Raw genomic sequence first — 27,664 nt, forward strand, 5'->3', positions numbered from 1 at the left:
CTCCCCAGGCAGGTGAATCCCCTCCGCTGGGTGTTACAGGCTGGACTTTGCCTGCCTGACTTTTAGCCAGGGAACTGCTCACTGTGAGGCAAACGTGACACCCCCTGCACTGCAGAAACCAGCCCGTTGCCTTATGGAAGAGGAAAGGAGCCCCGGGAAACACTTAGCCCCTGGCTGGCTCGGCCTGTGAAAAAGAGAAAGCAGCAAACATCTAGCGCTGGAGAATGTGGGTATTGATCCCACTGCCTCTCACATGCGAAGCGAGCGCTCTACCACTTGAGCTAATTCCCCTACCTGTGAAGAATATTAGTGCCCCATCCACCTTGTTCCAGAGCTCACAATGTCCCTTCTGATAAACCCTCATATAAAACTCGGCAAATATCCAGAGAAGTTGCGGTTCCCTTTACAAGACTCTGCACAGCTCAGTTCCAATCAGCCGGTCTTCCCTAGAGCCCGGAACATCGACCGCGGCAGCGTCGCTCTTACGCCCAGTGTAGACACGGCCTGAGAGTGTCACAAACCAGCCCCCGAAACATTCCTGGCTAGGACCAGTCACAGTCTGGGCTCAGTGAGGGTTCGTCCTACCTGAGACGTGTGTGACACAAAAGCCTCCTGTTCCCTGCCCAGTTCCCAACACTGGCTGCAGACCCAGCGATATTTGGTGCCTTGGCTGCTGTCCCTGCTGGCAGGGAGCTGTCCCGCACCTGCAGTTCATCCGCCTCCCGGAGAGGCAGCAGCTCTCTGAGGGGGAGAAGCTGGGGCATTTCCCTGCATATGTAAAAACCATCACTGCCGGCCCGGGCTGGGCCAGTGCGCTGGCATCCCTCATGTCTGGAGCATCCCGCCAGGGAAACCTGAAACCACATCAGGAGATAAGGGGCCAGGGTCCCCCCCAGCAGAAGCTATAGGAAATGGGCTACCTCTACTTCTCCATAGCAGGAAATACTGGACAAGGGGTCCCTCCACCCCTCCCCAGGAGGAGCTATGGCACCAGGGGACCCTCCACCCCCCTGCAGGAGCCAATGGGGGCTCACACACACACAGGGGCACACGCCCTCAATAACGGTGCCCAGGACAAAACTCGCTCTGCTCCTAGAACAGGAACAGTGACTAGCAGTGAGGCCCCTCCTTGGCAGCACCATATCAGATGGTTTCTTCTCGGCCTGGTGCCTCCTGAATGCTGGGAGGAGCTGTCTGGCCCGAGGGGCTGCAGTTCCCTGGAGAGAGGGGCTGGCTACACCTACCCTGCAGACTTCTTGCTCAAGAACTGTTTTGTGCAAAAGGTCTTACACAACAGTGTGTCCACACTCCCATGTGCTGTTGCACAGGAGAAGTGCTTTTCTGTAAGAGCGCCCATGGCAGTGTGGACGTTCTCCTGCGCAGGAAAGCTCTGATGGGCATTTTAGCCATAGGGCTTTCTTGAGCAAGAAACCCCTCTTGGCTCTCCACACTGCCTCCTTGTGGATGAGTTATTGGGCAAGAGGGCTTATTCCTCGTGGGGAGAGGAATAACTCTTGTGCAAGAAGCCCTGTTTTCTGATGCTGTACTATAAATGTACACGTGCAAGAACGTACGTGCAGTGTAGACGCTGTGCAAGTTTTTGCGCAAGAACATCTGCTCCTGCACAAAAAGCCTGCAGTGTAGACGTAGCCCTGAACTGTAGACATAGTCTGAGAGACACGAGGAAAGGAAGTGGCCAGAGCCTCCCCCCAGCAGGCTGGTCCTCAACAGGACGGGCACGTCTACACAGCACCCTCACCTAGAAGTGAGCTGTGCAATATGAGCGGCTGCCTGGTCCCCCAGGGGAAGGTCTGTGGGGAGTTTCCAAGGCAACAACAACATTTCATAATCTACACTCATGTGACTGTGATTTATTCCTCCACTGACAAGTGTCTCTGAAGGGATGAGAAATGCAGGGCCCAGGTGCAGGGAGCCGGGTCACATTCTCCTGCCTGAGTCTCAGTCCTGGCTGAAGCCTGGCTACAGAGAGAAGAGGCCAATGCAAACAGCCCCATGGCAGCAAGGGAGTCAGTACGTGGGTGGGTGGAGCAGAGAGCTGGGGGCAGAGCTGGGCTCTAACTCACTAGGGGTGTGTCCCATAGCTCAAGATAAGTGATGCAATTGGGTAACTTATTTCAAGTCAATTTTGAAATAGCTTATTTTGTAATTTGGCGCTGGTTACACAGCACTTAGTTCCAAATAAATCGCTGTTCCAAAATGCCCCTCACTCCTCGCGCCATGAGGTTTGCAGGGACGTCGGAATAGTGAGCCCGTTATGGTTTGAAATAAGGGGCTTGCTCTTAAGATGTGTCTGTGTGATATGAGCACCACGTCCCCTAAACCTCCGAAGTAGCCGGCCCACGGGTGTCAGTCCCACAAGTGGCCCTTTCAGAAAGGAGCCTCAGGCCGCCACAGAGACCTTGTGGGGTCTAGAAGAAGATGGGTGGAGCAGGGGATGTGCTCCCATGCAGGGGAGTTAGCTCAAATGGGAAACCCCTTACTTTGTGTGCAAAAAGTAGTGGGATTGATGCCCATGTTCTCCAACTGCAGCTTTGTCCTGGTTCCTAGTTTTCACTGCTGGGGGCTCAGTGGCCCTCCTACCTACTCTCCCAAAAGAGACAGACCTGGCTCCCCTTTCTTTTCCCCCAGCAATTGCCATGCTGCAAAGCAGAGAGTGGAGATATCAACAGCAACAGTCCATCTGGCTCTGTGGTGCAATGGAAAGCATGTTGGACTTCTAAGCTGCATTGGTTAATGTGAGCCCAGCTAGACATTCAAAGGCTGTGGGTTCAAGTCCCACCAGAGTCACTTTAGCTGCTTCCTCATTTCCAGGGTGCAGCTTTTACAGACCAGTCAGTCCTTGGGCTGACACTGGGGTGGGCTGGCATCCAGGCAATTCCCAGCAGACCCCCCATTAAGGGTGGAGGGAAGGGCTAGGACTTGGGGGTTAGGATGGGGGTTGTTCTGAGAGGCTGCAGGTGCCAATAGACCCTCCATGTCTCCTACCAGTGCTGTGCAACACGCAGGCTTGGTGCTTTGCTGGAAAAAAGCACCAGTCTAGGTGTGGATCTTTTGGAAAATAAAACCTTTTCCAAAAGATCCCTCAATCCTTATTTTAAGGGTTTATTTTCTGAAAGATCCGGCAAAGCTCCAAGCTGGAAAAAAGCGGAAGCCATTTTTATGCAAATGAAGCGAGGGGTATTTAAATCCCCGCATCATTAGCAATTGCGATGTGTCTAATTTGCATCCCTTTTATGGAAAAGGGATGCGGTCTAGATACAGCCTTAGTGTAGATGTAGCCTCTGTGAGTTACCAGCAGTGGGGCTGTTATTGTCGGCATCTAACTAATTGCACCATTAGCCCATGTCTTCACTCAGGTGGAGATCACTGCTGCAATCCATTTTCCAGAGCTTGATTTAGCAAGTCTACCTAAGCCTCTCTAAATCAAACCCCTAGGGCACCTCCTGCTCTTTGCTCCTATCCTACTCCCACTGTGAGGGCACCACCAAGCTCAACTGAAGGTAAAACCAACTCCAGATACATGTTGAAGAATGGTGGGAAGAAAAGACCCATTGACCTGGCAACAAGGCACCACTGGGAGTTGAACCCAGGATCCCCTGCTTACAAGGCAGGTGCTTTAGCCAACTAAGCCATGGTGCCCCCCTTGCTGCCCTGGCAGGTGCTGCCCCTTCTCCCACTGGCCTGGGCCTGGCCTTGCTCCCCGCCCGGCACCACAGAAAGCCCCTTGGTGTGAGCCTGGGCAAGCCAGAGGCCTCAGGCCTGTCCCCTCTGAGGGGCTTGTGCCTCGGCCTCCTCTGCCCTTGGTGCCGGCTCTCCCGGCTGCCCCTGAGCGCTGCTGGCCAAAGGAGGCAGCAAGGCAGGAGAGGGGGGAGGAGCAAGTCCCGCTGAGGCCGACAGCTCGGGCTCAAGCCTCCAGTCTCAGCACAAAATCTTCACCCGGCCCGTGTGGCTCCCTCCTGCCCCCGCACACGCTCACAGGGGGAAACGTGCCCCATGTTCCATCCCCGCGCCAGGCCTGGGCGACGGGCTCAGCCCTCGAGCAGCCCTCAGGGCCTGTGAGGGATGGACTGAGAGCAGGGCCCCACTGACACCCCCCGTCCTGCCCCACTGGCCTGCGTGCGGCGCTGGCACGGGACAGGCAGGAACGGCAGCCGGGGAGAAAGCAGCTTGGACTGACGGGCGAGTCTCACTTGCTGACCAGACCCCTGGGCTCTGGGGCCAGCCCGGGTGGGGAGGAGAGGGGGTGTGAAGAAATTCCAGGTGGGCATGAGGTGACCCAGCCCTCCCCCCATCATTTTTTTTCTTTTTTGCTCAACAAGTTTTGCTGCTATTTGGGGGGCAGGGGCATGAGGGTTTTTCACAAATCAAAAAGGGGGGTGAAGGATAAACTTAACTGTTGTCAGTACGTCCCCTGCTGTTAAAGTCTGGTCTTTGTAAAGAGGTACGTGCTTGAACACAGGGATACAAAAGGAGGGGACAGGTGAAACTGGTTTGAACCTGTTGTAAGGCCTGCAAAAGGACTGTGAGGGGACAAATGATGATTGGAGGGAATTTGGTGCAAAGGGGCATGACCTGTATATGCAATTGTAAGTGTTCAGTCAAAGGGGGGTAATTACCATGTAAGAAAGTACAAAAGACCTTGCCTTTTGTTTGGGCATTGGCAGAAGCTTTGCAGAAACTTTTTTTCTCCTGAGTATCCTGGAGGTTTTTGCCCTGGAATGCATTCCTGAATAAAGCTGGTTGCTGCAGAAGGGTGTCTGGAATTGATTTGGTAGGGGTTTTGGGCCCCCATCCGAACCCTCGGATTAAATTCTCCGTCAGGGGGCGTGATGCTGAAAAGTTTGGGAACCACTGCAAGGTGACGACCCAGCAGGGACTAAAAGTGAGTGCTCTAGGTGAGGTTTGAACTCACAAGCTCAGCATGTCTCCTACAAGTACTGCCTTATAAGTACTGTGCGCTGACCCATTGCGCCACTGGAACAGATATTTGAAATTCTTCTTCAAAGTCCTTAGATTGAAAAAGTCAAGACTCAGAAAGTGGAATTGAAGTTTCTGCTGAGCCCTTGTTCTTTCTTTTCACAGGCGGAGCCGGGGGGCTCCGCACATCCAGAGACCCCTCCCTCTTCCTCTCTGGTCTCTGAGATAACCCACCCTAGTGGGGCACAAAGCTGCTGGAGGCCAGAGCACTAGAGATGAGTTGCACGTGGGTAAGTGCTCCCTTTGCACGTGAGAGGTAGCAGGATTCACTCCCATCTTCTCCCACCTGCTCGCTGGTGCTGAGGGGCCGGCCCCTTTCCTGCTGCCCCATCTCTTATTCCCACAATGCACTTTGTGCAGGGACCGTTGGTCTTTGTTGCAAGGCATGTGGCTGGGAGCCAGGACCCTTCCCAAAGTATACAACTCCCCCGCCCCCCCCGTTCTGCTCACGCTCTCTGGCTGCTGTGATGGCATCAGGCACCTTAGCAGAAGTCTGCTCACAAAGCTCTAATGGGCCTCAGACAAGCAAAACCCCCCTTAGTGAACCTCGGAGCAAGGAAGCCAAAAAGCCTGGAGCACGAGGACCTCCCAACAACCACCCCAGCCCGTCCCACTGAGATATAAACTCAGATTGGAGGATTCAGAGTCATTAGTGCTGCCCCTTACACCTGGGACCTAGACAGAAGGTCTGGGGTAGACACCTGGGACACTCAGGTCTCAGACTGGCCTCTGCTCTCCTGGCTTCCCTCTGGTTGCTTCATCTCTCAGGACTCTCTGGCTACGTCTACAAGGCACGTTTATTTTGGAATAAGCTCTTCTGGAACAGTTTATTTGAAAATAGCACGTCTACACTGCAGGGAAATCTCAAAATGAGTCCGAGGAGGCTTCCCTAATGTAGACGTGTTACCTTGATTTAGAGCCCCAGGGGGAATAACTTAGAATGGCCCTGGGGAGGGGATATTTTGAAATAGCAGAAGTGGAGAATGTACACGCGCCTCATTTTGAAATAGCTATTTCAGAATAGGCATTTTTCTGCGTACAGTGAGGTCTACAGAAGTTGGAATTAGCCTTCCATTATTTCAGAGTTACTTCAAAATAACGGAATTGCTGTGTAGACTCTGGCATTGTTATTTTGGAATAACGGCCATTGTTTCAAAATAACTTTTCTGTGTGGACAGAACCTCTGTCCTGCCCCAGTTCTGATGCTTTCTGGACAAACTCCATGTTAGGACCAGTCACAATCTGGGGTCAGTGAGGGTCCGTCCCACCTGAGATGTGTGTTCTACAAAAGCCTCCTGTTCCCCACCCACTTCTCAATACTGGCTGCAGACACTTTTTTTTATATGGGCATGTAGCTCAGTGGCAGAGTGATTGACTGCAGATCACATGGTCCTTGGTTCAAATCCACGTGCCCCCTGCAAGAGTGTCTATTTAACAGAGACATTTCCTTTGTATGTGAACTCTTTGAATGAATACAAACCTGAAGGCTACATCTATATGGCAGGGTTTTTGCTCAATGTTCTTGCACAAAAACGTGCAGAGCACAGCACGAGTGTTCTTGCATAAGTAAATTTGCACTACAGCGTTGGAAAACAGTGCTTCTTCCAGAAGAGTTATTCCTCTCCCCATGAGGAATAAGCCCTCTTGCACAAGAGCTCTTCCACAAGAGGGCAGTGTAGACAGGCAACATGAATTTCTTGTGCAATAAACCCATAAGGCTAAAATGCCCATCAGAGTTTTCTTGCACAAGAGAGCAACCACACTGCCATGGACGGTCTTGCACAAAAGCACATCTCTTGTGCAAAGTACTTGGCAGTGTGGACGTGCTCTTGTGGAAGATCTTTTGCACAAGAACGCTTACGTAAAACAGTTCTTACACAAGAAGGCTGCAGTGTAGACGTAGACATCGTGTTATGATGGTGTTTAGGTCAGTAACTGGGGCCACTAAATGGTGCTTGTGACCTGTAACCTAGGGATCCATGTTGGATCCCCTCAGGCACCGGCCACTCAGAGACTGGTCAGAACTGGATTTTTCTGCCAACTGGCACGAGGATTCCTGAAAATAAGCAGCGGAACAGCTCTGCACAAGAGGGTTTTTTTGTGCAAGAAGGAGCAGTGTAGACAGCTTCTTCTTGCACAAAAGTCTCTGCTGCAAAAATGATGTCTCATTAGGTATGCAAATGAGGTGTGGCAATATTCATCCCCACACCTCATTTGCGTATCTTATTGCACAACAATGTGCGGTGCAGACATAGCCAAGGAAGCCAAACCCTGGCATTACCAAGGATTTGCAGCAAACCAGTATTTCGCCAGCGGGTCCCACTGAGGTCGTGGTGCAGGATTCAGACTCACTTGCCGAGGAAGGCTCTAGAATCTTCCTGCTTTGCACAACATTTTTTAAGCTTAGACAGAAAGCACAGGGGCCATGTTTACACTGACGGGTTCTTGAGCAAGCAATATGCCAATGAGGCTAAGTGTGGACTATCACACTGCTCCTTCATGCACAAGGAACCCCCGTGACAATAAGCAGCGGAACGGCTCTGCACACGAAGGCTCTGTCTGCACTGGCGGCTTCTTGCACAAGAACACGGCCACATAGGGCTGCTGACGCAGGTGACCAGGTGGTTGGCAGCAGTGTTGTGGGCCGGGCACATGCCCCAGGCCTCCTGGACATATGGAGCCTCCCTCTGTGGCTTGGGCTGGAGGAACCTGCCCCCTGCAGGGAGCCTTGGGCCAGCCACTGCAGCAGCAGGAATTTGGGAATCCCGTCACCTCACTGGGGCAATGGAGGGAAGAGAAGGGTTTTCCCTGCCATTAGGGAAAGCAGGCCTGGCCAAGGCCCTTTTAGCCACTGGGGCTGTGCAGGCTGGAGCCTCCTCCTATGTGCTCTTTGCTCTGCTTCCTGCAAAGGTCTCAGCCTTTTGTGTGTCTGCTTCCCTGTCCATAGCAGGCAGCTAAAGGGTGGGTGAGGACAATCACCACAGCAAATATCTCAGTGGCCAGCATGGGGCTTGAACCCATGAGCTTGGCTTTATTAGCACCACGCTCTAACCAACTGAGCTAGCCGGCATGCCAAGACTAAGCTCACAAATGGCCCTTTCAGAAAGGCACCTCCAGCAGTTGCCGGGATGACTGGAGCTGCCAATGGCTCTTCTCTGACAGCGCCACTAGTGACTCACTGTGATGTGGGCTGGCTAGTCCAGCTGGTTTGAGGTGTCACGGAAATCCAGACTCAGGGTTGGAAGGAGAAAAACACTTTTATTAAGAGCTGTGGGAAGTTTCAAAAGAAAGACTTCCAAAATCAAATGTCCATGGTAACCTTATATACATTCATGGTTGCACACAAAATAGAATAGACATCACATAAGCTAGTGACAGCGTTACTATTGGCTTAATGCTTAAAGCTACTTTTATCTCAATATGCAGAGATAAACTTAGTTACATGGGTGTTAGTCTCATCCTTGCAGCAGAAAAGCTAGATCAGGCTGGTTTTAGTAGGTTCACTATCTCTCACACACAACGCAAGGTCACGTTCAGTCAGTTGCACACACACTTCACTTTGTTCCTTTTAACAAAATACATTTTCCTTCTCAGAGGCTTGGTCACGGTGGCTGGCTGTCAGCATGGCATGTCACCCCTCCCGTCACACTTTGTGCCAGAAGAACAAAGCTTGCAAAGGAGTTTGAATTCCCTCCATCTCCCCTTGCTGCAGCAGTAAAAGAAATCCTGAAACTGGCCCCTTCTCCTGTCGCTGGAGGGATGGAAATGGGGCCGTTCCTTGTGGGGAAAGAAGTGGGTGTGTCTGGAGGGGGATTTGTGCTCAAACCTCCCCACAGACCAGAACCCCCCATTAGGGGCAAGGAAGAGCCTTGAGTCGGGCACTTGAGAACTCTCGTTTCCTGCTACCCTATGATGGCATATTAGGAAAGCTGTTGTACACAGCCTGGCTAGCTTAATTGGTAGCACATGAGACTCTTAGTCTCAGGGTCCTAGATTCAAGCCCCATGCTGGGTGATGCCCTTCTTTAACTCACATTCTCAGCTTTCAGGAGGCTTTTAGAAAGAAAAAGTCTAGTCCTAGGGCCCAGCTTTAGTAGAACCAGAGAGAGAACCAACTGCAATTTCCATCTTCTGAGGAGAAGGGAAGGGGATTTTCTTCTCCTCAGTTCTAGCCACATCAGCCCAGGGAGGAGAAAAAATAACCCTCCGCCTGCTGATTGTCCCCCGTCAGCTTCTGTAGCTTCACCTCCTGCCACAGCAGCTCCACCTTTGAGCTGCAAATCTCAAGGGGCTGGTGAGGAAATGAGGAGCTGGCAGGTCGGGTTAGTGGCTTCCCTGAGAACAAGAGATGGAGAGTTCACAAGGTGCATTCCCCTACCCCGCAGAGCAGGGTGTTAGAAAGAGCCAGGAACAGAACAGTCAGACAAGTTCCACCCCCACTAATGTGTGTTTCTGTGGTGTAGTGATTTTCACAGTTGCCTAACATGCAAAAGGTCCCTGTGTAGCCAGTGCCAAATTACACAAATTACAAAATAAGCTATTTCAAAATTGACTTGAAATAAGCTACCCAATTGCATCGCTTATTCTGAGCTATGGAACACACCCCTAGTGAGTTAGAGCCCAGCTCTGCCCCCAGCTCCCTGCCTCACCCACCCACATACTGACTCCCTCACTGCCATGGGGCTGTTTGCATTGTCCTCTTCTTTCTGTACCCTGGCATGTTTTTCTATGTGCCTCAGTGGCCTAATGGACAAGGCACTGGCCTGCTAAGTTGGGGATTGTGGGTTCAAGTCCTGTCTGTGGTGACAAAGAGTTTACCTTCTTCTGCTTTCTGAAGTAATTGGCAAGGATGCTGCACAGTTGCTGTCTCCCTTTCTACAGGAGCTGTTCAGACCCCTCACTAGCAAATGCTGGTGTTGGGTGCAGATCTGAGCACTAAAAGCCCAGGTATTCAGAGTGAAGGGGAATGTTTTGCCCTAGAAGACCCAGGAGTAACAGGCAGAGAAAGGTGGCTGTGGCAGAGCAGGGTCTACCTGGAGACAAAGTGGAGCTGGGGGATGAGAAGGCACATGACAGACAGTGTGTAGTCAACCTGTGGAACTCCTTGCCAGAGGAGGCTGTGAAGGCTAGGACTATAATAGAGTTTAAAGAGAAGCTAGATAATTTCATGGAGGTTAGGTCCATAAAAGGCTATTAGCCAGGGGATAAAATGGTGTCCTTGGCCTCTGTTTGTCAGAGGCTGGAGAGGGATGGCAGGAGACAAATCGCTCGATCATTGTCTTCGGTCCACCCTCTCTGGGGCACCTGGTGCTGGCCACTGTCGATAGACAGGATACTGGGCTAGAAGGACCCTTGGTTTGACCCAGTACAGCTGTTCTTATGAGACTCCGGAGTGGGGGGGGCTAGTTATTTGGTCTGGCAAACTGACAGAAAATCCCCAGGCCCTGAGCATGGTGCGGGCGAGGCCCATGGAGCAGTTTGCCTGGTGGGATTTGGGGGGTGGAGAAGCTGTGAAGCTCTGTGAGTGGATAAGGTCCCTGGCTGAGCTGTGCCCCCTGCCGTGTGTGTGACTCAAACTGTCCCACGTCCCCTTTTGTGTGTCTGTTGCGCTTCTGTTGCACAGAAGAGGCCTCCCCTGGCCACCCATAGAACTGCTGGTTCAGGAAAAGGCTGATTGGGGAGGAATGTGGGGAAGAAGGAAACCACATGCGAGAAGCACCTGATGCCCACAGACTCTCACTCTCCATGGCTGCAGGAGCTGTGAGCTGTAGAGGTTGCACCCTCAGGCTCTCTGAGCACGGACACCCCCAGGGAATCACAAGGGCACTTGGCGCTGGCTCTCCTGTCCCAGCAAGTGCAGTCAGAGCCCTGCCTTGCCAGTGCCAGTCACAGCAGCCTCTGCACCCGCTCCAGGCTTGTGGTTTCCTTCTTCCCAATGCTTTTTTGCGGAAAAGTGCGTCTAGATTGGCACGGACGCTTTTCTGCAAAAGTGCTTTTGTGGCAAAGCGTCCGTGCCAATCTAGACGCTCTGTTCCGAAAATGCTTTTAACGGAAAAGTTTTCCGTTAAAAGCATTTCCGGAAAATCATGCCAATCTAGACGCAGCCTGGGTGAAGGGGGATGGTATTTTCCCCACCAGGCCTTTGTCCCTCGGAATCCTTGGGGATGCTGGGTTTTGTCTTGTTTGGTTTTCCTTCTTCCCTCCTCACTGGAGTGAGGGGGCGATTCTCTCGCCCTTGCAGTGGAAAGTCCTGGCACAGATATGGGATGGGCAGATGCTCTGAGAGCGAGTCCCTGGTCTGTTTGTGGAGAGAACTTTCACCCTTCCAGCCTTCTAGATTCCACCAGGATGGCCGAGTGGTTAAGGCGTTGCACTTAAGCTCTAATAGATGTATCCCACGAGGCATAACGGGGCGGTCGACAAAAGGGTTTTCTGGCGACAGGGGAACGTCCAGACTGCCCCGATCTGCCGACAAACAGCTGATCAGCAGAGCGGGGCAGCCATTTAAATTTAAATGAAGCCGCGATTATTTTAATCGCGGCTTCATTTCCCTCTGCCTATCTGGCTAATCTACATGCCTCCATCGACGGAGGCATGTAGTCTGGACGTACCCTCAATCTCTGAAGGTCCCTTTGGCTATGTCTGCACTGGCGGTATCTTGAGCAAGGGTTCTTATGCAAGAACACGTCCACCCTGCCATGTGCAAGATGTGCTTTTGGGCAACAGCATCCATGGCAGTGTGGATGCTCTCTTGTTCAAGAAAGATCTGATGGCCATTTTAGCCCTAGGGCTTTCTTGCACAAGAAACACCTGTCCTGTGTCCACACTGCCCTCTTATGCAAGAGCTCTTGAGCAAGAGGACTTACACCTGTTAGAAAAGAGCGAAGCTCTTGCACAAGAAGCCCTTTCTTACCACGCGTTACTGTAAAACTTCTTGGCTATGTCTAGACTACATCCCTTTTTCAGAAAAGGGATGTAAATTAGATGTATCGCAATTGCTAATGAAGCGGGGATTTAAATCTCCCGCGCTTCATTAGCATAAAAATGGCTGCCACTCTTTTTGTTGGAGAAAAGTTTCAGTCTAGACGCTGATCTTTCAAAAAATAAAGCCTTTCCCAAAAGTGCAACCTCTGCAGCTCCTGCAGTCATGGAGAGTGACTCTCGTCCCCCCTCCCTTGGGATGGGCAATGGCAACAGGTGGCGGAGCTGGGAGAGAAGTCCCAGAGAGCAGCCCCATGACTAAGCTGGCCAAGCAGCTGCTGGGTGTGGGGGAGGTGAGGGAGGCAGCTCCCAGTGGTGCCTGGCCAATGTGTCTGCTCTCCCAGCCATCCCTCCCTACGTAGCTGGAGTTGGCCATGTCCCACAGCAGGAAGGCGAAGGGGGCAAAGAGCAGAAGTGCTGGAAGCTGGTGGGGGTGGCCTCTGGGTTTGATTTAGTGAGTCTTAGTTGGACTTGCTAAATCAAACGCTGTAAGATCGATTGTGGCCATTCATCCCCAGCTGGACGTGGTCCTTGTTCTTCTGCAGGACACCGCCAAAGGAGAGTAAGGATGAGCCAATGGGCATCCAGATCAGATCACACCCTTGTGGAATGGATGGAAACAGAAACCAGACACACACACAGAGCCGGTTTGAATTGGTTCCAGCTGAGGGACGGGTTTGTTTGGTTTATGTGCATTGGCACTAGAGCACATTAGGGGTTTGTGGTCATTTGAAGAATCCCTGTTCAATAGAAATCCAAAGTGTGACACAGCTGGAGATGTAAAAGTTTCATTTCAATTGATGAGCTTTTTAAGGGGGCACTTGCTACACCCCCATTGCAACCATGTGTTTGCATCCAGTGTTGGGAACTGAGCAGGAAACGAGGCTTTTGTGTAACACACATCTTAGGTAGGAGGGGCCCTCACTGACCCCCAGAGTGTGACTGGTCCTAACAAGGGATTTGCCCTGAAAGCAGCAGAGCTGGGGCAGGACAGAGAGTCCTGGGAGACAAAGCAGCTGGAGAGAAGCCAGGAGAGCAGAGGCCAGCCTGAGAGCTGAGAGTCAGAGGTGCCCACTGCACTTTCCCACCACAGGTCCCATGGTGTAAGGGCAGCACTCAAGACTCTGAATCCTGCAATCTGAGTTCAAATCTCAGTGGGACCTGCTGGGGCTCAGCTGGTTGTGACAAGGTTCAGGTGCTTCAGCTTCCATGCACTGAGGTTCAATAAGAGAGTTTTGTTCCTCTTGCTGGGTGTCTGAGGCCCCTGGAGCTCCATCTCCAGACTGAGCAGGCGGGCGGGAAGGGCCTGATGCCATCACAGCTGCAGGGCAGGTCACCCACCTGGCCCCTGAGCTCAGCCGGTGCTGGAGGCAGCCAGACAGTGTGAGCGGGTCAGAGGGGGGAAGGGTCCTGAGTCCTGGCTCCCAGCCACACACCTTTTCACAAAGACCAACGGCCCCTGCACAAAGTGCATTGTGGGAATAAGAGTTGGGGCAGCAGGAAAGGGGCCGGCCCCTCAGCACCAGGGCACGGGCAGGAGAAGATGGGAGTGAATCCTGCTACCTCTGCCATGGCTTGGCCCAGGAGGGCTGGGGTCTAACAGCTTTTCACCCCAGCTTTGTGGGAAGCCAAGTAGGTGGGACCCGAGCAATCTGGATGAATTTGTTTTAGATGTTTTATTTTCTTTGTGCACTAAATAACCATCTTGTTACCTTGTGACAGCAATATTTTATAACCGGGACCATGGTTATTTGTCTGTGTGGTACACGGGGATCTCACAGGGGTAGAACATTCTGACTGGAGGGTCCCAGTTTGTCACCATTTGCTGCCCTGAGCCAGGGGGTGAGGAAAGGAAACAGGCAGAAAATGTGGATGGGGCAGAACAAAACAGCCTGTAAAAAGGGGAGGAGAAAATCTGCCAGGCTCTGTCCCATGAGTGGGGACTCCAGTCACCCAGCCTGGGCCCATCCCTCACACAGCCCTGAGGCTAGGGCCCCCCTTCACCAGCTCACCCCTTCCCTCCCTACATTGTGTTGGGAACAGGTTCCCGACACAGGATAGTTCGCAGCACAGAGCAGCCCCTGCAACAAGGCCACAGACCTGGCACTCCTGCCCCTGTGACTGAGTCCCCTCCATGGGCGGAAATTCCCTCAGGGCAGGAGATGCCAGGGCACTGCCCTCTCGCACGGAACTCACTGGGCTCCTCCACTTTGGGGCTTCTCTCTTGCCCCTTCATTAATCCTCCATCCCCTTGTGATCTGGGCTCTTCCATTCCTGCTGCTGTACCCACTCCCCATCCCTGGCCACTGTAGTTACCCTGACATTGTATCCACACTTCTCTTGTCCCTGCACTCCACAGCCTGCACCCTACCGCCCCTGCCCCACAGTTTGCATCCCCCCTGCCCTAGTCTGCACTCCTTCTGCCCTTTACCCCACAGCTTGCACCCCTCTTCCCAGCCCCACTGCACACACAGCCCACACCTGCTGTACCCCTGACCTACAGTCCCCGCAGTCAGCAGCCTTCGCTTCCACTACCACTGCTGCTGACTCTCCCGCCCTTATCTGACCCTCTCCCCTCCCACAGCTCATTGGCCTGGGGCCGGGAACAGAGAGGAAGGGCGGGGGGGGGGGGGAAGCAGGTGATGTCTCTGGTCATCTCCATGGGAACAGGCCTAGGGTCGGTGCTGGGAGGGGACAGTCTGTACTGGGGGGGGGGGGAGGGGAGTCACTAGTTCCATCTACATGACAGCCTGGGCCCATGCTCTGAGATTAACCCCTCAGCAGTGGATTTAGGGGGTGCAGTGAAGACCCCTCCCACTGACCCCACATGGTGCAGCCCCTGCAATACCCCCTCCCAGGGCAGCTGGAGAGGAGTCCCAGCTCATTGTACCGCCATTCCCTCCGGCGTGGGCCGGGGCTGGGCAGATGGTCAGGGGAGCCGTGTTTGCACCATCATCGAGACCAGGACTGAAGAAAGGGCACAGCATCCCGGAGAAGGTGCCGGTGAAGGTGAAGAGATGGGACCTGTCAGTCACATTGTAAAACGAGACCTTGCCCGCCTCGTAGTCCAGGAAAACCCCCACCCGGCTGGGCCTGGCGCTCACGGGGAGGGGGAGCAGGGGGGAGGTGCCAGCCTCGTATTCCCCATCCCTCAGCAACACAACCCAGTATCCATTCTCAGGTGTGTATGTGACCTCCCCCTTCCTGCTCACAGATTCCCTGCAGATCCCCAGGTCCCAGGCAGTCTTGTCTCCCACCTCCACCTCCCAGTAACGCCTCCCGCCCATGACCCCCTCGGCACCCAGCACACAGACAGAAGTGTCAAATCTCTCCGGGTTGTCGGGCAGATCCTGGCGCGTGTCTCCATCTCTCACACGTTTCCGATCCTCAGAGAGGACGAGCCAGGGATTTGCTGTGTCTGGATCCAGAGTCATGTCCACTGGGAAGAGTCACAGAGTCAGAGTAGGACAGGGGCTGATCCCTGGGGTCAGAAGGAAAGTAACCTGCCCCCCATTAATCACTGGGCGGAGTATTGTCTGAGGGAAGTGAGGCCCCCCTCTGCCTGTGAGGGGTCAATGAGCAGGGTCAGGGCAGGAGGGGGTGGAGCGGGAAGGAGACAGTGCGGGAGGGGAGGGAACAGGCTGCTGCTGGGAGAACAAAGAGGAGGGGCAGGTAATGGGGCAGAGGGGAGGGGCAGGCACAAGTACAATGAGGGACAAGAGGAGTCGGCTACATGAGGACAGAGGAGGATGAAGGGAGGGGGCTGCGGGGGGTGAGGGGAGGGGCAGGCATTGAGGAGAAGGGGACAGACCCCACGGGCACAGGGAAGCCAGGGTAAGGTCAGGCACTGGGGAACTAAGGGGTGAGAGGCAATGGGGGAGTTCCAATGGGGCAGAGATCAGAGGGACAGGTGATAGGGCCCAGGAGATGAGCAGTGGGACAGGTGCCAGGACCATGCCGGGGGGGGGGGGGGAGAAGAGAGTAGGTAGCCACAGGCAGCACAGAGTGAGGCAGGAGACCTGGGTAAGAGGGGCTGGCTGGGGCAAGGAAGGGAAAGAGAAGGGGCAGGTGCCAGATGGCTGCAGGGGGGTGAGGAAGGGGCAGATGCTGGGGGGCAAAATGGGGTAATGGGAGGGGTGGGCACAGGGGGAAGTTAAGAGGGAAAGGAAGGCCAGGCACCAAGGCCATGGGGGAGAGACAAAGGCGGAGGAGCATCAGAGATCAAAGAGGGGGAGGAGAAGGGGTGGGCAGCGAGGCACAGAGCAGGGAGAGAGGAGGGGCTGGCACCAGGAGAAGGTGCAGGTGACAAGGATACAAAGAGGGTTGAGGGGTAGGGCAGGTGCTAGTGGGTATGGGGGGGGGGGAGGCGAGGCAGACCCCAGAAGACACCAGGGCAGTGAGGGAAGGGGTAGTTATCAAGGAGGAGGGGCATGATAGGTGAGTGCCAGAAAGACAGAGACGGGCAAGGGAAGAAGCAGTCTCCAGGGGGTCTGGGTGGAGGGAGAGCTGCAAGGAGAGCAGAGAGGAGAGGGGCGGGCACCAGGAGGCAGAGGGGGAGGAAGGGAGCCAAGAGAGGGGAGTGTGGAAGGGCAGGCCCTAGGGAGGCAGAGGGGTGAGGCAGAGATGGGGTGGGGAAAGGGCCTAAACCACAGGGCCCAAAGGGGGGCAGGGAAAGGACTCAGGCAGGCAGAAAGGCAGAAGAGGGGGCAGGCTCCAGAGAGGCAGGGAGCTCACACTAGGGGACTAGAGGGGCAGGAGGGGAAGGTGGCAAGGGGAAAGTTGCAAGGAAGGGGCAGGCACCAGTGGGTGGATGGAGGTGGGGAGGATAGGGAAGGGTCGTGTGCAGAGGGGACCAAGGCAGGAGAAGAGGGCAGAGTGGGGGATAGGTAGGGGAAGGGAGAGGGGCAGGCTGATGCTGGGGAGGAAAGGGGAGGGGCAAGTGACAGGAACAGGAGGCCATGGGAACAAGAGGAGCAGGCACCATGAGACTACAGGATGGGTGAAGGGAGGGGCAGGTTCCTAGACCCTTCCAGTAGGGTGTAACTGCCCTGAATTTCCTCAGCATGTTGCCTACAGGCAGCTCCCATTGGCCGGTGTCTGACTAATGGGATTGTGCTGGGGAGAGAAGGAGCACCTCGACCCCCCATACCCAGGCTCACAGCTGTTCAAATGGAGCCCCTTGTGGCGCAGTGGGGAGGCTGTCTGCTCTGTAACCCGGTGTCCCCTGCGTTGTGATGTGAGATTCCCACTGACTCACCCACGTGTGTATTAACCCAGACACCTAGGCTGAGCCTCCCAGGAGGAGAGACAAAGGGAGGGAGGCCCAGACCAACACCAGGTTTCCGGGGAAGGGGCAGTTTCTGGCTGGGAAACATGAAAGGACCAACCTAAGCTGAGGGCTAGGGGTGATAGACCCCTAACCCAAGGGGGCTGAGGCATCCTGGCCCTGGCTCCTGTAACCACATCACGTCTGTGCTGTATCCTGGAGAAGCAATAAACCCTCTATTCTACTGGCTGGCGGAGTCTGTTCTTGCTGCAGACGGGCTGCAGGATCAGGGGGTACTCGACACGCCGTCACACCCCTCAAGGTCACAATGGCTTCTTTTCTTGGCAGCGGCAGACAGGGAATCTGCCTGAGGCTCCCCGCTGTGTCCACAGGCCAGATCTGGCAGTCTCAGGGGTCGGAGGGCTCATCTGGCCGAAGGGCTGAGTAACATTGCAGGACCCTCCCCACTGCACACGGGGACAATGGGGTGCAGGGAGCCCTGGTTCCTGCCCCACAGTGGAGCAGCGGGAGTAGGATGAAGGGGCCTGAGCAACGCTCCCAGCCAGAGTTCTCTGACCTCTCCCAGCCCCCCTCTGCCTCCGCCGTAGTTTCCTCTCCCTGCTCCCCTCACTGCCACGTGTCTGCCTTTGCCCCTGGGCTCCGCGCTGGGCTCTTGGGGGAGGAAAGAGGGGGTTCAGCGGGGGAAGATCAGGGTCAGATGGTAATAGAGTCACACTCAGCAAATCACTAACCTAGCCTCACACTGGGCAGTCAAGGGGCCCCCAGTAACACACGGGCCAGGCCCCTCCCCAACCCAGAAAGCTCGGCTGGCCTGGGCTAACGGGGCTGTGTCAATGCTGAGGGAGGCCACCCACCACGTGCACCTGCAGAAAAGCACAGACCTGTTCCCTGGGACCCATCTGTGCAGCCCCTAGCACATGGGCCCAGGCCAGGCCTCCCAGCACCTGCTCAGTGGCACCAGGCAGCAAGCGGTCACGGTGTCGGGGTGATGGGGTCGGGTCAGATCCCTGGCAAGAGCCAGCAGGTGGGTGGGAGCAGCAGGCAAACTCCCCAGCACTGAGTGCATCAGCCTCCAGCTCCCGCCCAGCTCCCAGCTGGGTCCACGTGTGACCTGGGGACCCAGGCTCTGCCCAGAGCCCCCAGCCCCAAACAGCTGCACGTCCCAGGGGCTCCACTCACCTGCAAATCTGTTCAGAGCTTCCCTCAGATCAAGACAAATTTTTTACCCTCGCTGCAGGTCAGTGCAAATGGCTTCAGGTCCCTGGAGTTTCATGTTTTCACTCCTAGGAAGCAAACGTCCCAGCATCATCAGCTGCCCTGCGCCGGCATTGCCGCAGGGCCCCAACCAGGAATACAAGGGCAGCAAAAATGGGACATGCACCTGCTCAATGTGCTTTTCACGTCCTGAAAGGAGAAAGAGAATCGATGCTCTGTGTGATCACCGGGGGGCAGAAGCCAGAGCAATTCCCGATCTGGGCAGCAGCCTTTCATCTAGAGCAGGGGTCTCCAAACTTTTCAGCCCGAGGGCCGCATTAACTATCAAACAGCAGTTCGGGGGCCGACTACACACTTGAGGTCCAAATAAAAAACAATCAAAACATGGATGTTGTTTTTAATTATTTATTTAATATTATTTTATTCAGTTATTATTTAATAACACATTGATACACTACACATGAACACCTGTATTAGTGTGAATGGTGAAATTGTTTCCTGGCTGCCAAAATAGAGCCCAGCCCACTAGTGACCTCATGAGAGAGCTAGCCAATAGGATAAGAACACACTGGCCAATAGGGAGCAATTGTCCACGCCAAGTCCCAACCCCTCTTGCTGTGAGGGACGCGCAGAGCCCGGGCTCGGCCGTCGGTCCGCAGGGCGTGTGGCCCTCCGTTGGCGGCTCCGATCCCCCGCACCCCCGGCCGGGGAGTCTCACTGCCCAGGGCAAGGGCTGCGCGGGTCCAGAGTCCCTCCTCCGTCCCGCTGGCTCCTCCGGCTTCCCTCTCCTGGCTGCCTGCCCAAAAGAAAGTGAGTGCCGGCCGCCCCTGTCCTTCCGGCCCCTCCCCCTTTTGAGCCAGCACGCACGGGGCGTGCCGCTCACCCTGGCGTCCCTGCCCCTTCTCCTCCTGGGTCCTGCCGCCTTCCTCGCCTGCTGCGCCTGCGGCTGTGCGCCCTCGCTCCCCTCCCCGTGGGCTTTCCCCTGGGCTCCGCTGCGCTGCACCGCTCGGCGCTTCTCCGGGGGAGGGGCTGTCAGTGTGGGGAGTTTCTTCCCCGTCACAGTCTCCACGGGCCGGATGAGAGGGCCTCGCGGGCTGCATCCGGCCCGCGGGCCGTAGTTTGGAGACCCCTGATCTAGAGAATGGATTCACCCTCCCAGGCTTCACTGTTCTGCGGCAAAACCTCCTGCACCGCTTTGCATTTACACTTAATTTATTGTTTGTAGGTCAGACGGGAATTTAGTTAAATGTTTCTTCCTCCTAGGGACCCCGCCCCCATGTCCGTGTTTAGCGACTGGTTGAGGCCAATGCTCTGGAGTCACAGCAGGGATGGGCTTAGCCCAGTATCATTTTTGCACCAAACATTTAATCTCGCAGGGCTCCCCTGGATGGTCTCCACGATTCCCCTCCCACCCAAACTGCAGCGTCTGGCACTGAGGGAGCCCTTGGCCCGATATTGTCAGTCAGGAGCCCACAGAACAAGTTTACTCTAAGTCCAGGGTGGGTAATAATTTTTGGCTGGGGCCCACTTCAAAAATATTTGAAGTGTCCTCAGGCTGCCCCAGAAGGGACGGGGCCTAAACTGGAAGGGCAGGACCAGGCCATGATGCTTCTGGGCTTCCTACCCACAGACCATTATTGCTCCATGGGTAGGGGAGACCCTTTGCCTCCCTTTCCCACTAGGCACCCATGCCAGGGCGAGAAGAGGCTTCACACACTTCCCCACCTCCAGGCCTGATTGGCATGGGGGCGAAGGGAGCATGTGAAGCCTCCTCCTGCTCCACCCCTGCCCTGCAAGGAGCACGCGGCACTTCAAAGTGCCACATGCTCCTTGCAGGGCAGGAGGAGGCTTCGCGCACTTCACTGCCCCCAGACCAGTCAGGGCCAGGGGGTGGGGTAGCTGTGCAAAGCTTCCTTCACTCTCCTCCCGCTCTGCGTGAGTATACGGCACTTTGAAGTGCCATGTGCTTGTCGCAGGATGGGGAGTGGGGAGGGTGGAGGAAACTTTGCACGCTCCCCTCGCCCCCAGGCTCTAAATGGCCTAGCATCAGGTGAGCAGCAGGGCCTCTGCAGGGCGGATCAACCCGCTTGGTGGGTCGAATCCGGCTCGCAGAGGCGCTTTTGCCCACCCCTGCTCTAACTCTTGGGTTCCAGGCCCATGGATCCGAGCTGTAATTCTGGCTGGAGGCAGAGTTTTGACGCCGTCTCACCTTCAGCAGCTCAGCAACCGGCTGCTGACACTTCCCCTCGATCTCTGCGATCAGCTGCTGCAGGGAGGCGCTTTGCTGGGAGAGTTTGGTGACATTTTCCTGTAGCCGCTGCAGCGTCTCCCGCTCCTCCTCCGCCAGCCTCTGCAGAAGCAGCTGCTCCTCCTCCCTCAGCAGCGTGTGCAGCTTGTTAAATTCACCCGCAATCATCTCCCGCTTCGCCTGCACTGTCCTCTGGAGAAAGGAAAGGAGAGAGGAACCCACAGGCCAGTCCCAAGTTACAAACGGGGCCTCTGCCCGTGAAGCAGGGACTGTGAGGTTAGTGTAAAGTCTGGGAAATGTACCATAAAGGGCTGGTTTTAGCTCAGAGTGAACAGGGCCAGTCCTGTGGGGAGGTTGTCCAGGGTGCTAGGTAAAGCTGCAGACTGTTATAGCAGGCGACATGGGATGGGCACAGGGGAGAGGAAAGAAATTGAGAGAAAAGGAGAGATGTACTGGGGGGGGGGGGGGGGGACACAGGGCTGGACACTCTCTCCTCTGCCCCCCCGGGGTCCTGTCATAGCAAGATGTGGGCGATGCTCATTCTTGACAACCTGCTCCAAGGGCTGCATGTTCAGCATCGAGGGCTGGTGCCAACAGCCCCGTGGGTGCCGTCCTGGGGCTCACATGGGCATTGGGCCCTCGCAGCATTGCCAGGACTGGCTTTGGCCTCACCCAGCCTGACCATGAGCCCCATGCCCATGTGCCCAGCGACCAGCCAGTATCCCTGTCACACCCTACACCCTCAGCGGGGATCTCACTGTAACAGGCAAGGGAACCAGAACGGACGTGTTGGCCCCTGGGTTCATCTCCCAGCAACAGACAAGCCCGGGACATAAGAACAACCAGGCTGGGCCAGACCTAAATTCCAACTAGCCCAGGGTCCTCTCTGCTGACAGGGGCCAATGCCAAGTGCCCCAGAGGGAGTCAACAGAACAGGGAACCATCCAGTGATCCCTCTCGTCACCCATTCCCAGCTCTGACAGAGGCTAGACACACCATTCCTACCCTTCCTGGCTAACAGCCATTGATGGACCTAACCTCCATGAATCGATCTAGTTCTTTTTTATACTCTATTAAAGTCCTGCTCTTCACAGCATCCTCTGGCAAGGAGTTCCACAGGTTAACTGTGTGCTGCATGAAGAAAAACTTCCTTTTGTTTGTTTTAAACCTGCTACCTATTCATTTATTTGGTGACACCAAGTTCTTACGTTATGGGAACAAGTAAATAACTATTCCTTACTCACTTTCTCCACATCATTCATGATTTTATAGACCTCTATCATATCCCGCCTTAGTCTCCTCTTTTCTAAGCTCAAAAGTCCCAGTCTTTTTCATCGCTCGATGCAGGACCTGTTTCAAACCCCTCATCGTTTTTGTTGCCCCTTTTCTGAACCTCTTCCAGTGCCAAGAGATCTTTTTTGAGATAAGGCGACCACATCTGCATGCAGAATTCAAGCTGTGGGCGTCCCATGGTTTTATACAAAGGCCATAAGGTATTCTCTGTCTTATTGCCTCTGTATGTCTCATTGGGACAGTAACAGGAGCAGCAGAAGGTGACCAGGATGAGATGGCCATGTGGCAGCAGAGGCTATGAAGTGGCCGACCTCTGCCTGGGTTTACTCTGACTTGACCCCAGCTCTGCTCACTCAGGGGGTGTCCCCGCTGCAGTGGGGTGCCGAGTGCACCATGTGCAGACATACCCCAGCTAGTTTTGATTTACCAGAGCAGGTTCATAACCTCATCCTGGACCTTTCAGCTACTTCATGCCTGGAAGTGCTGCAGGGGAAAAGGCTCAGAGACTATGTCTACGCTGCAGAGAGATTTTTTGTTTTTAAACGGCCATTTTTCTGAAAAACCTCCAGTTACATCCATGCTGCAATCGCATTCTTTCTAAATTAAATCGAACGAACAGAGGGGTTTTTCCCAGCACTGATAATCCTCATTCTACGAGGAAGAAGACTTTTTGCAAAAGAGCTTTCACAAAAACGTGTGTGTGGACGGGGAAGGTGGTGTTCTTTCAGAAGAAGAGGAAAGAGGAAAAAGCCCTGGTGGCCACTCCGTCCATAGCAATCACAGCTGACACACGAGAGAACATCCATTCAGTCTGGACATTCTCTTTTGAAAAAGCAGATCGCTTTTTCGATGTGCTTTTGTTTGCAGGCGATCTCTTTCAGAAGAGGATTTCTTGGAAGATCTCTTCCGAAAAATGGCTCTTCTAAAAGAAGCCTGAAGGGTAGATGTAGCCAGGGAGATTAACCCAGATACCCACCTGCCACTCTGCGGTTTTCTCCTCCTCTTCACTTCTCAGCCCCAGGGCCTCTTCCAGCTGCTCCCTGAGCAGGCCCAGGGCTCCCTGGAGTTTCTCCTGCAGGGCATCCGGGGCGACAAACAGCCGTTATCTGCTTGTCTGGCAGGCGGCGAGCGCTGTACACACCGGCCGTACACACACGAGGGACCCGGCCTGGAAGGAGGCAGCCACTCGGCTCTGCCAGCCCCAAAGGCATCCTGGGAGCAGAGATGCCCAGCTCCGAGCAGGGGCTCTGCCTACTGCAGCCACTCAGTGCAACTCCGCCCTGGTATGTTAGTGCAGGTGTCATGTCCCTACACATGGGCCAGAAGGAAAATGGCTGGGGAGCCTCTGAATGATCCCTCCAGCTAGAGGTTGAGAGGAGCTGGGGCAGGAACCTCACTGCACCGTGCCCCAGACCCAACCCCAGCTCCCCACTCTGCTCTCCTGTGTGTGCCCAGGCTCCCAGGGGGCCTCCCTCACAGCAAAAGCCTCTCACCAGCGCAGCCTCATTACCCGTGCAGCAGGCTGTGACGTGGCTGGAGACCGGCGAGGGACAAGGGAGCCCTGGGTCTGGGGGAGCAAAGACCTGTAATTGTAACTGCTCCTGGGCAGAGGTAACCTGGCGTTCTCGCCCCCTTGAGCAGCCTGTGATTCATTCGCCCAGCGCAGCACCGTGCCGAGCGAGGGCTGCAAAATCCCTGCTAACCCGTCAAACATCCAGTTAACCTAACGCTTCGCCAGTTAACCGGACTACACAGGACTTCACTGCTGGCTCCAGCCCCTGCGCTCCTGGGCCCGCCGGGAACAGAGGCTGCTCCAGCCAGGATGCCGAGGAAGTCCATGCTCCAACTTTACTGCACCATCGTCTTCCAGATGGTGGTGCCCAGCTTCGCTGTGGTAGCAGAGCGACCCGGGTCCAGGTTACTTCACTTCCCCGTACCATGGAGAAGGGCGGCGGGGCAGAGCAGGCTGCTGGGCCACTTCAGATCCCACCACCATACCAAGTGTGGGAATGGGGGCCAACCCCTACTGTTGCCCCACATCAGGCTACCCAGTGACACTGGTTCATGTCAGGGTACAATGGGGTGGAGCAGGAATTGGGATGGGGGGAGGGGTGAAGCAGAGGTAGGGTGCAGCTGGGGGGTAGGGGAGGTTGCCCTAGATCCCATCCAGGAGGGGAGGGGGGGCTTGCTCTAGATCCTATACCCCCTTGGGGACAGCCCTGGCTGTAGCATCAGCACTTGACATAATTAGGTTGACGTGAGCTGCCCATGTCGCCCTAACACCACAGTGTGAACCAAGCCCCAGGACCTGCCCTGCAGAGCCTGGTCCCTACCTTGTACTCCTGGGCAGCCTCCTCGATAGGCACCACCGTGTGTGCGCGGTGCTCCTGGGACCTGTCGCACACCACACAGATGGGGGCTTGATCCTCCTGGCAGAAGAGCTTCAGGGACTCCTGGTGTCTCTTGCACCCTGGCTGCCCCCGGCCGGGGGACGCAGGCGTTTCACCAGCTCCACCAGGTTCCCCAACTGGTAGTTGGGCCGCAAGTGTCTCTGCAGGATGGTGACTCTGCACTGGGGGCAGGAGAACTTGGGCTCCGACTCCCCCCAGCACTGGCTGAGGTAGGCCCGGCAGTAGTTGTGCCCACACTCGATAGACACCGGATCTGTGAAAAATTCCAGGCACATGGGACACGTCGCCTCATCCTGGAAGCTCCTGGCCAGGTCCCCGGCAGCCATGGCCTCTCTGCAACTCGTCCCTGAGGGTTGGTTTTGTTTCCCGATCAAATGGAGGAAGCAGCGTAGCCTGTTCCAGCTGTTTGGTTTTTGGTTTTTTTCCCCCCCTCTAAGCAAGATGCACAACTGGGAGCCAATCACACTTGCTGGACGGAAATGAAGAAAGAAGAAAACACCACAGAAGTCAGCCCCCAGAAATGCACCAAGCTACGCAAGAAAACTCCCAGGCAGTTAGAGACACACAGAACCTTGCTTGGTGAAAAGTCTCAGGGGGAGCCGTGTTAGTCTGTAACTAAAAGAAGCTTAAAAACCAACAAGTTTTCATGGGCACCGCCCACTGCTCTGGGTTTGCCGTCTGAGGCAGTGGGCTGTGTCACAAAAGCTCATGACACTCTCCTGATTTTTTGCTAGTCTCTCAGATGCTACAGGGCCAGGGGTTTCTTAGGGCACCCAGAAGCCGGCGCTGCTCCCGTTTATAGGCATAGGCAGGAGCTGAAGGACTGTGTCCCCTACAGCGAGCGGGGCCTGGGGAGGGACTCTGAAGGGGCAGTGGGATTAATCCCCCCCTATAACCCCTCATGTTTCACAATCAAATTCTGTTCCCCTTTGCCCCCAATCATACTGGGGTGCTGCTGAGGCACGTGACTCGCCCCCTCATTAATGATCATCAGAGCCAGGGTCCCAGCTAAGTCAGGGCTGCCCCCCTCTCCCCCCCAACAGGGTGTTCTACTGCCCCAGGGGGGGTGGAGAATGGGGGTGACAAGGGCCCCCCCACCCCAGGGCAGGACCCAGAGCGGCCACAGACCCTGCTCCAGGCCGCGTGTTCCCCTCCCCTCGGGCCCCACAAGCTCAGGACCATGGGCCCCAGGGGGCTCTGTGCCCCCCCAGCTGCTGTGCCCCCCCCTTCTGACACAGGCTGTGACCCGCTTTGGGCCCCCCCCATCAGACCAAGGTCCCGCCCCGCTCTCACCCCGGGGAAAGGCCCCGTGGGGCCGAACTCGCAGCAGCGCCCCCGCTCCGGCTCCGCGGCACGTGCGGAACCCCCCGCGTCGTGACACGCGGTGCCGGCCCCGCCCCCTGCATTCGCTGCTGCCGCCCGGACCCGGGCGCCCAATCGCGCGAGGCGGGGGCGGGTCCAGGCAGCTCCGGGTTAGAGCTAAGCCCGGGCGCGGATCCCAGACCGGAGTCACTGACCCGCTGCGCACGCGCGGTCCGGCCCCTCCCCCCCTTCTTCTGCCGCGCGCCGGCCGGGTTTTCAGTGCGTCCCGCCCGCCGCTCCCTGCCCCGCCCGCCTGGGCGTCTGACTCTGTGGCGCGAATTCTGAAGGAGCCGTTGGGGCCGTTACTCGCCGCGCGCCTGGTTCGGCTTCCGGTCAGCGCCGCGCGGGGGGCGGGGCAGGAGGACTCGGAGGCGCTGAGGTGAAGTGTCAGATGGGGGGTTACAGGCTGCACTTGGCCTAGGAGCTGCTGCATGTGAGGCAACGTGACACCCAGAGCCCAGCCCCCGGCCTGTTGGGAAGAGCCTCGGCCTCTGGCTGGCTCCGCCTGGGACCCTCTTGTGCAGGAGCGGCTCTTTCTCAGTTTTTCAGGAAAAAAAACCTCTTGTGCCAAAGTGGTCCCTAATTAATTATGCAAATGAAGCTGTGCTTCATTTGCATAAGCTTTTGTGGGAAAAGGGTGTAGTATAGACGTAGCGTCTCTCTTTTTTCCCTCCTTTTTTCTTCCCCTGCCTTATTTATTCTTGGATCTAGACTCTAATACTCCGGTCATCTGAAGAAGGGGCTGTGCCCACGAACGTTCAGATCCCATCGACATGTTTTCTTAGTGTTTAAGGTGCTACTAGAGCAGTGGTCCCCAACCTTTTCACACTCAAGATCACTTTTTAAATCTCTGAACAGGTGAAGATCTACCGCCCCGCCCCTTCCTTGAAGCCCCGCCCTCTCTGTTCTCCTCCTGTCCATCACTTGCTATCCCCAGCCCTTACTTACACCCTCTGATGAACAGTTTATTTTTAAATTATGCGATGCATAAAATCATGTGTTTATAGTTCTGAAATAAACGGTCTGGTTTTTATTAATCTAATTATACATGTTGTGGGGACAGAGTTCTGCAGCTGGGGAGCCAGTGAGTCCCCTACATCTCCCTTCTGCCAGGATTCTCCCCCAAGAGAAACCAGGGCCTGCCTGCCCTGGGACCAACCCCTCAGCCACCAACCCCTCAGCACAGGGAAGCCTCCTGCAGGGCTGACTCACGCCTCCTGTGCAGTGCAGGGAGCCCATGCTCCCTCCTGCAGTACACCCAGTGCACTTCTGGAATCTCCCACAGTGGCACTGAGCTGTAGGATTTCTGTCCATCCCCAGGTTAGCCCCCACTACCTCCATTTTCACTGGAGGTAAGTAGTGGAGCTTCTTGGGGGTGGGAGGGAAATGGGGGCAGGGCAGACAGGACACCTTGCAAGCCACTGCTCAAGGCCTTGCCATCAACCTGTTGGTGACCACAGATTTAAACAGTTCACATACAATGGAAATCCAAGACAGGTGAATGTCTTCATTGAATCAACACTCTCACAGGGGGCACTTGGATTTGAACCAAGGACCACTTGATCTGCAGTCAACACTCTGCCACTGAGCTACACCCCCATGTGAGAGCACTGTCTACAGCCAGTATTGAGAAGTGGGTAGTGAACAAGAGACTTTTGTGTAACACACATCTCAGCTGGGATGGACCCTCACTGACCCCAGATTGTGACTGGTCCTAACAAGGACTTTGTCCTGAAAGCAGCAGAACTGGGGCAGGACAGAGGTTCTGTCCACACGGAAAAGTCCTTTTGGAACAATGGCCGTTATTCCAAATAACAATGCAAGAGTCTACACAGCAATTCCGTTAGTTTGAAATAACTCCGAAATAACG

At 55.3% G+C, this 27,664-nt stretch overlaps 3 non-coding genes and 1 pseudogene across 4 annotated transcripts; 1 reads left to right on the top strand and 3 right to left on the bottom strand.

The window, feature by feature from the left end:
* Positions 1 to 218: 218 nt before the first annotated feature.
* On the bottom strand, positions 219 to 291 carry TRNAA-CGC (transfer RNA alanine (anticodon CGC)). Its single transcript has one exon. It is a non-coding gene; the product is annotated as a tRNA-Ala (tRNA).
* Positions 292 to 2,703: 2,412 nt separating this feature from the next.
* Positions 2,704 to 2,808, top strand: TRNAR-UCU (transfer RNA arginine (anticodon UCU)). The gene is made up of 2 exons: positions 2,704 to 2,740; positions 2,773 to 2,808. It is a non-coding gene; the product is annotated as a tRNA-Arg (tRNA).
* Positions 2,809 to 3,586: 778 nt separating this feature from the next.
* TRNAT-UGU (transfer RNA threonine (anticodon UGU)) lies at positions 3,587 to 3,660 on the bottom strand. The gene has a single exon. It is a non-coding gene; the product is annotated as a tRNA-Thr (tRNA).
* Positions 3,661 to 13,372: 9,712 nt separating this feature from the next.
* On the bottom strand, positions 13,373 to 26,547 carry LOC102450800 (E3 ubiquitin-protein ligase TRIM11-like; annotated as a pseudogene). The gene is made up of 7 exons (XR_016347857.1): positions 25,726 to 26,547; positions 24,355 to 24,901; positions 22,998 to 23,093; positions 20,690 to 20,920; positions 18,647 to 18,669; positions 18,445 to 18,548; positions 13,373 to 15,417 (listed from the first exon to the last, which is right to left on the bottom strand). The product of XR_016347857.1 is annotated as an E3 ubiquitin-protein ligase TRIM11-like (transcript).
* Between the last annotated feature and the right edge of the window lie 1,117 nt (positions 26,548 to 27,664).

This window comes from Pelodiscus sinensis, chromosome 25, assembly GCF_052426305.1.
Source record: "Pelodiscus sinensis isolate ZL-2025 chromosome 25, ASM5242630v1, whole genome shotgun sequence".
NCBI lineage: Eukaryota > Metazoa > Chordata > Testudines > Trionychidae > Pelodiscus > Pelodiscus sinensis.